General features: G+C 28.3%; 1 long non-coding RNA gene across 1 annotated transcript; it reads left to right on the top strand.

The window, feature by feature from the left end:
• The first annotated feature begins 3227 nt into the window (after window positions 1-3227).
• Window positions 3228-4861, top strand: LOC145790915 (uncharacterized). Its single transcript, XR_014330293.1, has 2 exons — window positions 3228-3787; window positions 4433-4861. It is a non-coding gene; the product is annotated as an uncharacterized LOC145790915 (long non-coding RNA).
• Window positions 4862-11393: the final 6532 nt, after the last annotated feature.

Raw genomic sequence — 11393 nt, 5'->3', positions numbered from 1 at the left:
TCAGTTAAATTCTCAACCTTAGAACTTTCTTTATTTTTTAAATTATGTTGTATGTGTATTTTTTATTTTTATTTATTTATTAATTTATTTTTGTTCTAATTCTCAACCTTAGAACTTTCTTTTGTTCTAATTTATTTATTTAATTCCGATTGTACGAACTTTACTCTCTCGAATTGGATGTACTTACATTTGTTATATATTATTGCTGCGTGGTTTACTTTATGGATTACCTACTAGATCTGTTTGAATGATTTTGATCGATTCTGGTGTTTAACTGACTATCTTTGATTGAGTCCTGTATGAATAGGATTGCTTTAACGGTGGTCTATGATAAAAAATTTAAAACAAATTTTTTTATTTATTTTTTTTGATTGACTATTTTCCGTCTGTTGCAATTTAGGTTTGAAGTATGTATAATATTTTGTTTTGCCTCTGATTTGGAGATATTATCTGCTTAATTTTATGGTTTCTTTGTGTATGTGGACTATGTATGTATGTATTTAGTTCATTTGTGAGGATGTGGGGGATTGCAAGGCAAAAACTTGGAGCTGGAGGATTTTCTGTTCCGGTAGGTCTTTCAATCATATGTTTTGATTTTGAAAAAGGAAGATTTTTTTTGCATCTAATAGATAGTATTTAATTTCAGATTTTAGAACAATCCTTGCAGAGGATACAGCAGCCTGCAGTATCCGCGTTGAGATGTTATTCATCTGCTACCAAAGAGGTAGTTGTGGATTATGTTCATCGTGTTGTTGTTCAATTTTTTCATTTTTCTTTGATGCTTATTTGGTTGTTTAGATATTTTAGAATTAATTTTATTTCATGAGCTGATTTTTCCTATTTTGAAAATCATGAAAACATCAATTAGGTTATTGAAAACTTAACTTCTCACTTTATTTTTTAAATTTATTTATTTATATAGTTATTTATTTATTGTCAAATACCATGACCTGATTCTAACATATCCCTTTTTGGTAATGTTTATTGAGATGTTGGTAATGTTTATTTATTGAGATGTTGGTAATTTTATTTTATTTTTTTCAGTTAAATTCTCAACCTTAGAACTTTCTTTGTTTTTTAAATTCTGTTGTATGTGTATTTTTCATTTTTATTTATTTATTTATTTATTTTTGTTCTAATTCTCAACCTTAGAACTTTCTTTTGTTCTAATTTATTTATTTAATTCCGATCGTACGAACTTTACTCTCTCGAATTGGATGTACTTACATTTGTTATATATTATTGCTGCGTGGTTTACTTTATGGATTACCTACTGGATCTGTTTGAATGATTTTGATCGATTCTGGTGTTTAACTGACTATCTTTGATTGAGTCCTGTATGAATAGGATTGCTTTAACGGTGGTCTATGATAAAAAATTTAAAACAATTTTTTTTTTTTTGATTGACTATTTTCCGTCCGTTGCAATTCGGGTTTGAACTATGTATAATATTTTGTTTTGCCTCTGATTTGGAGATATTATCTGCTTAATTTTATGGCTTCTTTGTGTATGTGGACTATGTATGTATGTATTTAGTTCATTTGTCAGGATGTGGGGGATTGCAAGGCAAAAACTTGGAGCTGGAGGATTTCCTGTTCCAGTAGGTCTTTCAATCATATGTTTTGATTTTGAAAAAGGAAGATTTTTTTTGCATCTAATAGATAGTATTTAATTTCAGATTTTAGAACAATCCTTGCAGAGGATACAGCAGCATGCAGTATCCGCGTTGAGATGTTATTCATCTGCTACCAAAGAGGTAGTTGTGGATTATGTTCATCGTGTTGTTGTTCAATTTTTTCATTTTTCTTTGATGCTTATTTGGTTGTTCAGATATGTTAGAATTAATTTTATTTCATGAGCTGATTTTTCCTATTTTGAAAATCATGAAAACATCAATTAGGTTATTGAAAACTTAACTTCTCACTTTATTTTTTAAATTTATTTATTTATATAGTTATTTATTTATTGTCAAATACCATGACCTGATTCTAACATATCCCTTTTTGGTAATGTTTATTTATTGAGATGTTGGTAATTTTTTTTTTTCCAGTTAAATTCTCAACCTTAGAACTTTCTTTGTTTTTTTAATTCTGTTGTATGTGTATTTTTCATTTTTATTTATTTATTTATTTTTGTTCTAATTCTCAACCTTAGAACTTTCTTTTGTTCTAATTTATTTATTTTATTCCGATCGTACGAACTTTACTTTCTCGAATTGGATGTACTTACATTTGTTATATATTATTGCTGCGTGGTTTACTTTATGGATTACCTACTGGATCTGTTTGAATGATTTTGATCGATTCTGGTGTTTAACTGACTATCTTTCATTGAGTCCTGTATGAATAGGATTGCTTTAACGGTGGTCTATGATAAAAAAATTTAAAACAAATTTTTTTATTGACTATTTTCCGTCTGTTGCAATTCGGGTTTGAACTATGTATAATATTTTGTTTTGCCTCTGATTTGGAGATATTATCTGCTTAATTTTATGGTTTCTTTGTGTATGTGGACTATGTATGTATGTATTTAGTTCATTTGTGAGGATGTGGGGGATTGCAAGGCAAAAACTTGGAGCTGGAGGATTTCCTGTTCCGGTAGGTCTTTCAATCGTATGTTTTGATTTTGAAAAAGGAAGTTTTTTTTTTGCATCTAATAGATAGTATTTAATTTCAGATTTTAGAACAATCCTTGCAGAGGATACAGCAGCCTGCAGTATCCGCGTTGAGATGTTATTTATCTGCTACCAAAGAGGTAGTTGTGGATTATGTTCATCGTGTTGTTGTTCAATTTTTTCATTTTTCTTTGATGCTTATTTGGTTGTTTAGATATGTTAGAATTAATTTTATTTCATGAGCTGATTTTTCCTATTTTGAAAATCATGAAAACATCAATTAGGTTATTGAAAACTTAACTTCTCACTTTATTTTTTAAATTTATTTATTTATACAGTTATTTATTTATTATCAAATACCATGACCTGATTCTAACATATCCCTTTTTGGTAATGTTTATTGAGATGTTGGTAATGTTTATTTATTGAGATGTTGGTAATTTTTTTCTTTTTTTTCAGTTAAATTCTCAACCTTAGAACTTTCTTTGTTTTTTAAATTCTGTTGTATGTGTATTTTTCATTTTTATTTATTTATTTATTTTTGTTCTAATTCTCAACCTTAGAACTTTCTTTTGTTCTAATTTATTTATTTAATTCCGATCGTACGAACTTTACTCTCTCGAATTGGATGTACTTACATTTGTTATATATTATTGTTGCGTGGTTTACTTTATGGATTACCTACTGGATCTGTTTGAATGATTTTGATCGATTCTGGTGTTTAACTGACTATCTTTGATTGAGTCCTGTATGAATAGGATTGCTTTAACGATGGTCTATTATAAAAAATTTAAAACAATTTTTCTTTTTTTTTTTTTGATTGACTATTTTCCGTCTGTTGCAATTCGGGTTTGAACTATGTATAATATTTTGTTTTGCCTCTGATTTGGAGATATTATCTGCTTAATTTTATGGTTTCTTTGTGTATGTGGACTATGTATGTATGTATTTAGTTCATTTGTCAGGATGTGGGGGATTGCAAGGCAAAAACTTGGAGCTGGAGGATTTCTTGTTCCGGTAGGTCTTTCAATCGTATGTTTTGATTTTGAAAAAGGAAGATTTTTTTTGCATCTAATAGATAGTATTTAATTTCAGATTTTAGAACAATCCTTGCAGAGGATACAGCAGCCTGCAGTATCCGCGTTGAGATGTTATTCATCTGCTACCAAAGAGGTAGTTGTGGATTATGTTCATCGTGTTGTTGTTAAATTTTTTCATTTTTCTTTGATGCTTATTTGGTTGTTTAGACATGTTAGAATTAATTTTATTTCATGAGCTGATTTTTCCTATTTTGAAAATCATGAAAACATCAATTAGGTTATTGAAAACTTAACCTCTCACTTTATTTTTTATTTTTTAAATTTATTTATTTATTTAGTTATTTATTTATTGTCAAATACCATAACCTAATTCTAACATATCCCTTTTTGGTAATGTTTATTAAGATGTTGGTAATGTTTATTTATTGAGATGTTGGTAATGTTTTTTTTTTTTTTCAGTTAAATTCTCAACCTTAGAACTTTCTTTGTTTTTTTAATTTTGTTGTATGTGTATTTTTTATTTTTATTTATTTATTTATTTTTGTTCTAATTTTGTTTCCACATTATGTCATTTAGTTTTCACTACTCATGGATTGCAATGTGCGACATGGAAATTGTTCTCATTGTTGTTATTATTATTGTTTTATTTTGTTTCAAGTGTCGTCTTTCAATCGCAATCTGAATTCTGCAAAGTTTCAATCAAGCATTTTTGGTATTGTTGTTCATGGCAAGCCATCTTCCTTACAGTTGAGTAATCCACTATTTCCTCTTTCCGCAGTTGAGTAGTGTTTGCTTATATTGTGATGAACACAGAATGATTTGGTCCAAACCATACAAAAAATGTATTGCTAGGAGTATGCAGCCTATCAAAGCAACTGCAATGCCTCCTATAGTTGTTTTTCAACCAACATCCCGTACTATTCTTTGTTTCAGTTTTTTATTGACTATGTATGAAATTTATTTTCCTTCGACAAAAATTTGACATCATCTTTGGGATTCTTTGTGCTATATAGTAGAAATTTGCTGATCAACATTTGGTAAATAAATATTATATACCCCTGCTTTTGTTCAGGGTATGTCCAGTGAAATTTACCTGTTAACTTCTGTTTCATCTTTAGATTTTTTTTGGTAAGTATTTCATCTTTAGATTGGATGTTCCTTACGTTTTTTCGCTCTTTTTGTTCAATTCCCCCACTGGTATTTGCCAGATGAAGAAGATCACTGTGCTGAGGTCCACAATAACCAATCTTCAGCCTAAGGTAGGGTCCATACTTCTAACTCTTTTTAGTGTTGAATTTCTTTTGTGGTGTGTAGTGTGGCTATGTAATGATTAGCTGTTGCAACTGCTGCTTTTGATAGATCTTAGTTGGATTAACACTTGAAAATTTCTCTGTAACCATATATATTCTATATCAGGGATTCAAATGTGGGTCTGACAAACGTAACCCATTGTCCCTGTGATTGATTTGAATAGAAGTAGCTAAATCAGTTGCACAATATTATCTTGAATAGTATGATTACCCAATTCTAGAAATAGTTCTACATTTATGATATTTTTGATCACTCATTAATCTCAGTTGTTTTGGGGTGGTCCATTTATCATATTTATTGTGCCTTATATTTTCTGTAGGCAATCATTTTTGTTTTATTTGTATTTCTTTTAAATAATGTATTGTTAATGTTAGACAAAAGAAAACACTTAAACTGATATGGAATATGATAGTGAAAAAAATGTCAATTTTTCTCTATACTATACAGTTAAATAATGTATTGTTCCTCTTGCTATTAGGCTCCATTTTCAAGTTATCTCTATACAGTTAGGTTCCATCATCTGAGGAGGCATCTTATATGCCATGCATATGTGTATTTTAATGCATGAAAGGTGTCTACTGATGCACTAATTCTGTGATTACATGTCAAAATGATATATAAATTTGGTGTAAAAATTGGTAATCACACAACAATACTCTACAAAAAGTAGGCATCTTGCATTGGGAGATGAAAACAATTTTGTTCAATGATAGAATAGATGTGCGTGCGTTATATTTTCTAAATTTTGTGGTTACCAGATGTCATAGGATGAATTTTGTTGTGAAGCTACATACCATCTATAGATATGATTCACCGGTTCTAATTTCTCTTAGAGATTTGATTGGCAGCAGTAGCACTAACTGGTTTGCATTTTAATTTTAATTTCTTTTAAATTGTAGAGCATTGGCTGATGTGCATTATTTGATATTTAATTTTATTTTTATATTTGATTTGTTTGGAATTATAGAGTACAGTAACTGGTGTGTATTTTAATTTTAATTTCTTTTAAATTGCAGAGCACTGGCTGGTGTGTATTATTTGATATTTAATTTTTTTTTTATGTTTGATTTGTTTAGAATTGTAGAGTACAGTCTGTTAAATATATTTTTATAACTGCATTTTAATCTTAATATTATTTACACCGTGCCTTTAGGCATGGGCATACGCTAGTATATAAATATCCCAAGAGTTATGATCCTTACATGTGTTATATATATATATATATACTAGTTTAAAAATATTACAGTATGTTTAAGTTTCGTACTTTGATAATTTTTTAAAAATTAGAATATTTTTCTATAAAATTAAATAAAATAAATCATTTGATATATGATAGAATTATGTGGTATGATATGTATCACTTTTTGATTTGTTATACACTTAGTGATGCAGACTTCAATTCTATTACCAGCATTTCAAGTGAATTTATGAGCCCTTAATATTTCTTCTGAATTTATAAAAAAAAAAAAAAATTATGATTTGTAGTTTTTCTCAACAAATAAATATAAAACAAATACTAAGATAATTCTCCCATTTAAAAAAACTATTAAGATAATTTACTGAACTAATAAAGAAGCAGAAGGAAATACATATATATACAAATGACTAATTTTATTAATGCATAAATCATACTCTCATAAAAAATGACCAATTTTATTAATAAGTAAATCATTAAGTAAGTTAACATTTTTTAATGATATGAAAAATATTTTTCAGTTAACCGTTTTGTTAATAAATAAAATATTAAGTCAATTACTAGTTTTTAATAATATGAGAAATATTTTTCAATAAACAATTTTGATAATTCATTATTGTATAGGAGAATAATTATTTTTTTTCCTAAGTATCGTGTTAAATTAAAATTTATAACAAGCGATAGTTGTAATTTATAGTATTATGAGACCGATTCATATCTTAAACAAATCTTATGGGTGTATTTGTAATTTTTTACAAAATAAAAAATTTTATTTCATAATTGACCAAGAATATTTGCTTGATTACAGAAAAACCTGTTTCATAATTGACTAAGAATATTTGCGTAATTACTAAAAACTTGTTTCATAATTGGCTAATAATGTTTACGTAATTATGAAAAAAAATCACTCAACATATAGATGGGTCGTTGAACACACCAAAATTAAATACTAAACTATACCAAATTCTATCAGAATAATGGCAAGTCCAGGTATCGATCCACAGGGACTATTGTGAAATTAAACTAATTTAATTGTTAAATTCCTAAATTAATTTTGATAAAAAGATTGAATGATCATAACCTAATTTAATAACAAATAAATTAAACTAAGGAATTAAATTATCAATAATAAATGAAATTGGATTTACTAAATTGGGGAAAAATCCTAGGGTTGAGAATTCACCACTAACCACATAATTAGGGTTTCCAATTGAAATTAATTATGCTATGGTTTGAACGAATTAATGCTTCACAACTACAAGCTCAAAGCATTTAACAAGAAGATCATCACATTCAATGTACGAGCACGAACCATCTCAAGTAATACGAATCGTTCACTCTAAACTAGGGTAGTGATACGACTCGTTCCTCGTAGCATAGTTCGTCCCATACCTTGAATGTGAAGGAATAGAAAACTCATGTATGGATAATATTCAACAATCACAGAAAGTTAAATATTTGAAAAGATAATGAAGATCATATATAAAGAATTTCTAAAACACCATACAATGGTTCAAACCTTACATAATATAAAATCAAAAAAAGAAAACTACATAATTACATGGCTAGGGTTTCATCAAAACCCTAGAAAAGAAAACTAGCCACTCATGGAGGAGTGGAAGGAAGTAGAAGGAGAAGGAATCACCATGGGAGACATCCTTGAAGCTTTTTGTTTCTTCCTCTTTTGCAAACCCTAGCCTCCCTCTTTAGGTCCAAACAATTTCAGAACCCTAATCCAGCATTTTTCTCTTCTTTTTATCCTGTCAATCTTGTCCAAACAGGTTTAAAACGTCGGTTTGACTTTCCCAGAAAAAGTCAACGCACGTGCGGGAAAGTCAACGCACGTGCGGAAAAAGTCAACGCACGTGCGGAAAAAGTCAACTCTGCCAAATTCTGTCTTTTTGCTCATTTTATGCTCCGACGATGTATAACCTGATTGACACTCAACACACATAAAATATACAGTTTGACCAGCAAGTGAAGTTAAGAGATTCTAATTAACGGCCTCAATGATGTACATTTCGGCCTTAATCACCACCATTAGTAAATTATTCAAAATAAAAGGACAAAATTGGGGGGAAAAAATGATGAACCTCAAGCAGATAAGCGATTCTTATATATATCTATAAAGCGAATTACACTAACAGTCTTTATAGTTTAAGACCCGTATCACTTTTATCATTGACTTTTCAATTGTGACACATTTGAATCTAAATTTTGAATATTGTTCCAAATAAAGATAATTGAAGATACTATTGCTCAATTTCAAGGACAAAGTCATTAATTTGATAAAATATAAACTAATTTGACAAAAATAAATATCAAAAAAATATTTTTGAATATTTAAAAATTATTTTTACCCATCAAACATAAAATTATGTAAAATTGATAAATCTTTTACACATTTATTTATTTATTTTACCAAATTATTTTTTATTATGTGTTTGGATAATGGTCATGTAACGGGTGATTGTTAGGCTTTTAATATGTAATCGATATATTTAATGTATGAAATGTTTTTAGTTTTGAATTTTTTTGATTTAATGGATTGGTTTAATAATGATATCAAAGTTGTCATCATATTTGACTTTTGGAAAAATAAAAAATAATTTCATGAAAATAAAAACAACCACCCATTACTTTTGCATGATCATCATTCAAACACATAATAATATTTAATTTGGTAAAAATAAATAAATAAATGTGTAAAAGATTTATCAATTTTACATAATTTTATCTTTGGTGGGTAGAAATAATTTTTAAAAATTTAAAATTATTTTTTTGACATTTATATTTGTTAAATTAGTTTATATTATATCAAATTGACAACTTTGCCATTGAAATTGAGCAATGGTATATTCAATTGTCCTTATTGGGAATAAAATTCAAAATTCAGGATCAAATGTATCACAATTAAAAAGTCATGAACCAATATGACATAAGTCCCAAATTATAGGAATCTTTAGTGTAATTCACCCATATATATATATATATATGTGTGTGTGTGTGTGTGTGTGTGTGTATATATGTGTTTTTCTTCTATCTGTTGCTGTTTTTGTTGAAGGCTCAGATTGAGAAACTGTGCTTGAGATCCAAATTCCGTTCTGTGTGTGTTGTTTTTTCTTTTTTGTGTTTGTTCAAAAAAAAATTGTTTTGTTGTTGATGCTTTTTTTTTTGTTAGATAGTAAGTTTTTGTTGTTGGTGGTGATGATGATGATGAAGAACAGTGGCTTAATTATTTCAATGCCAAAGATTTGCATTTCAACGGATAATGGATAATACTTTGTCCATTATTGTAACAGATCGGGTTGGTTTGGCTTTGTATACAAATAAATTTGAATAGAAGAATTTAAATAAATTTGTATAGGGAAAAAAATTAAACAAATAGAAGAATTTCAAGAAAAAAATTGAATAGATAAGAAAATTTGAACATATAAAAAATTTAAGCAAAAAATTTGGACTGATAGAAAATTTATACAGATAAAATTTGGATAGATAGAAAATATTAAATAGATAGATATAAATTTGAATAGATAGTCAAAAAATTTGAACAGATCAAATTTTTTTTTTTGAATAGATAGAAACAAAATTGAACAGATAGACAAAAAAATTTGAACAGATAGGTATTAATTTGAACAGATAGTCAACGAAAAGTTAACAAATAAAAAAAAGCAACAAATAAATTAGGGGATAAAATTGAAACGAAATATTCTTTCAGATTTCTCATCAAACTATTATACAAAAGGTGGATCCCTTACCAATAAAAAATATTCATTGAATCTATTGCCTTAGACAATTGCTAAAGTGGATTTTTCACCAATTTACTCATTTTTACTTTTTAGTCTTTTATTAAAAAAATGCAAAAAAATAATAAAAATGAAAAATGAAATTTTTACTCTCTCTTTTTTTTTCTTTTTCTTTTTCTATGACTTCTTAATTTTTTTAACTAAATTGTTAAACCTATAAAGTATTATTCACAGATGCATTGACAAAGACTGACTTCGTAAATTTTGGCTTTACCCATCTATATAAAAATAATTAAATAAATAAATAAAAGAATTGACCTTAATGACAAAATTAAAAAAATAATACAAAATAGTTTTCTTTTTTTTACAAAACTTTATTTTGAGTATTTTAAGTTTTTGTAGATGGGAGTGTATTTTAAGTTGAAAAAACAAACAAGTTAAAATTTCTAGTTTATTTTGCCCAGCATACACGGCTTCGTAGATGATTGGTGTTGTTTGGCGACATCTACCATCCGAATAGCTAATAAGACAATTATAAGTGTAATGTTATATAATATATATATATATATATATATATATCTAATTTTCCTGTATTATGACATTTTAAGTTCCTTTCATTTCAAAATAATATACTCATCTTTTTATTTATAATTTTCAAAATAAAAATAAAAATAAACACTGTTATCATATCATTATAATAATTTTTCTATATAAAATTTGTGTTTATATAACAATTTTCAAATAAAAAATGTTTCATAAGGTAATTGTACCCAATAAATGGAGCCTATTTAGTTGGCTAAAATCTTTTCACCACAGAATTCCTTCCTAAAGTTACTATTAAAATGTTATATATGAATTATAAATTGATAATACCAATAATTCCACGCGTAATGTCTTGATTTTGAAATCAATTTTATAGAAAAGATTTCTGAGAGGGTAATTTTGGTAAAAATTGGGCCGAGCTATGAGATGGTCATTATGGCCCAAAGCACGAAGGGCTGGGTGAAAAGGCCGTAAAGTTACTTCGGCCCAAGAGAGGTAAATATTACTCCGGCCCAAGAGAGAAATAAAGTTACTCCGGTCCGAAAGCGACTTGGAGCTAGGTCGGTCTCAAAGTTAGTCCGGTCATGGCGTATTGTGGATAAAACGGATAGAACCTTGCTACTCGGTAGCTCGGTCTAACTATGCCATGGTTTGTGCACGAGAGAACCGAGATAAAGAAGAGAAGGAAGAACCGAACTCAGGATAGTACGGCTTACTCTGTGGCTCAACATAGCCATGATTACTTCGGTCATTTGGGAGTCCGGCCATGGTAATAACCATCTCACTTGGTTTAAGCAGTGAGGGGGGTGTTGGAAGATAAGGATTATCCTTCAGGAGGTTAAATCCTAGGATGACTCTGCATGGAGGAATAGAAGTCCTACTAGGATTGTGCCACACGAAACCTATAAAAGCTCACAAACATCACCTTTGGAGAAGTAACACAC

Source organism: Camellia sinensis, chromosome 5 (genome assembly GCF_055761805.1).
Source record: "Camellia sinensis isolate YWXY chromosome 5, ASM5576180v1, whole genome shotgun sequence".
Lineage (NCBI taxonomy): Eukaryota > Viridiplantae > Streptophyta > Magnoliopsida > Ericales > Theaceae > Camellia > Camellia sinensis.
This window is presented reverse-complemented; position numbering and strand designations above follow the sequence as displayed.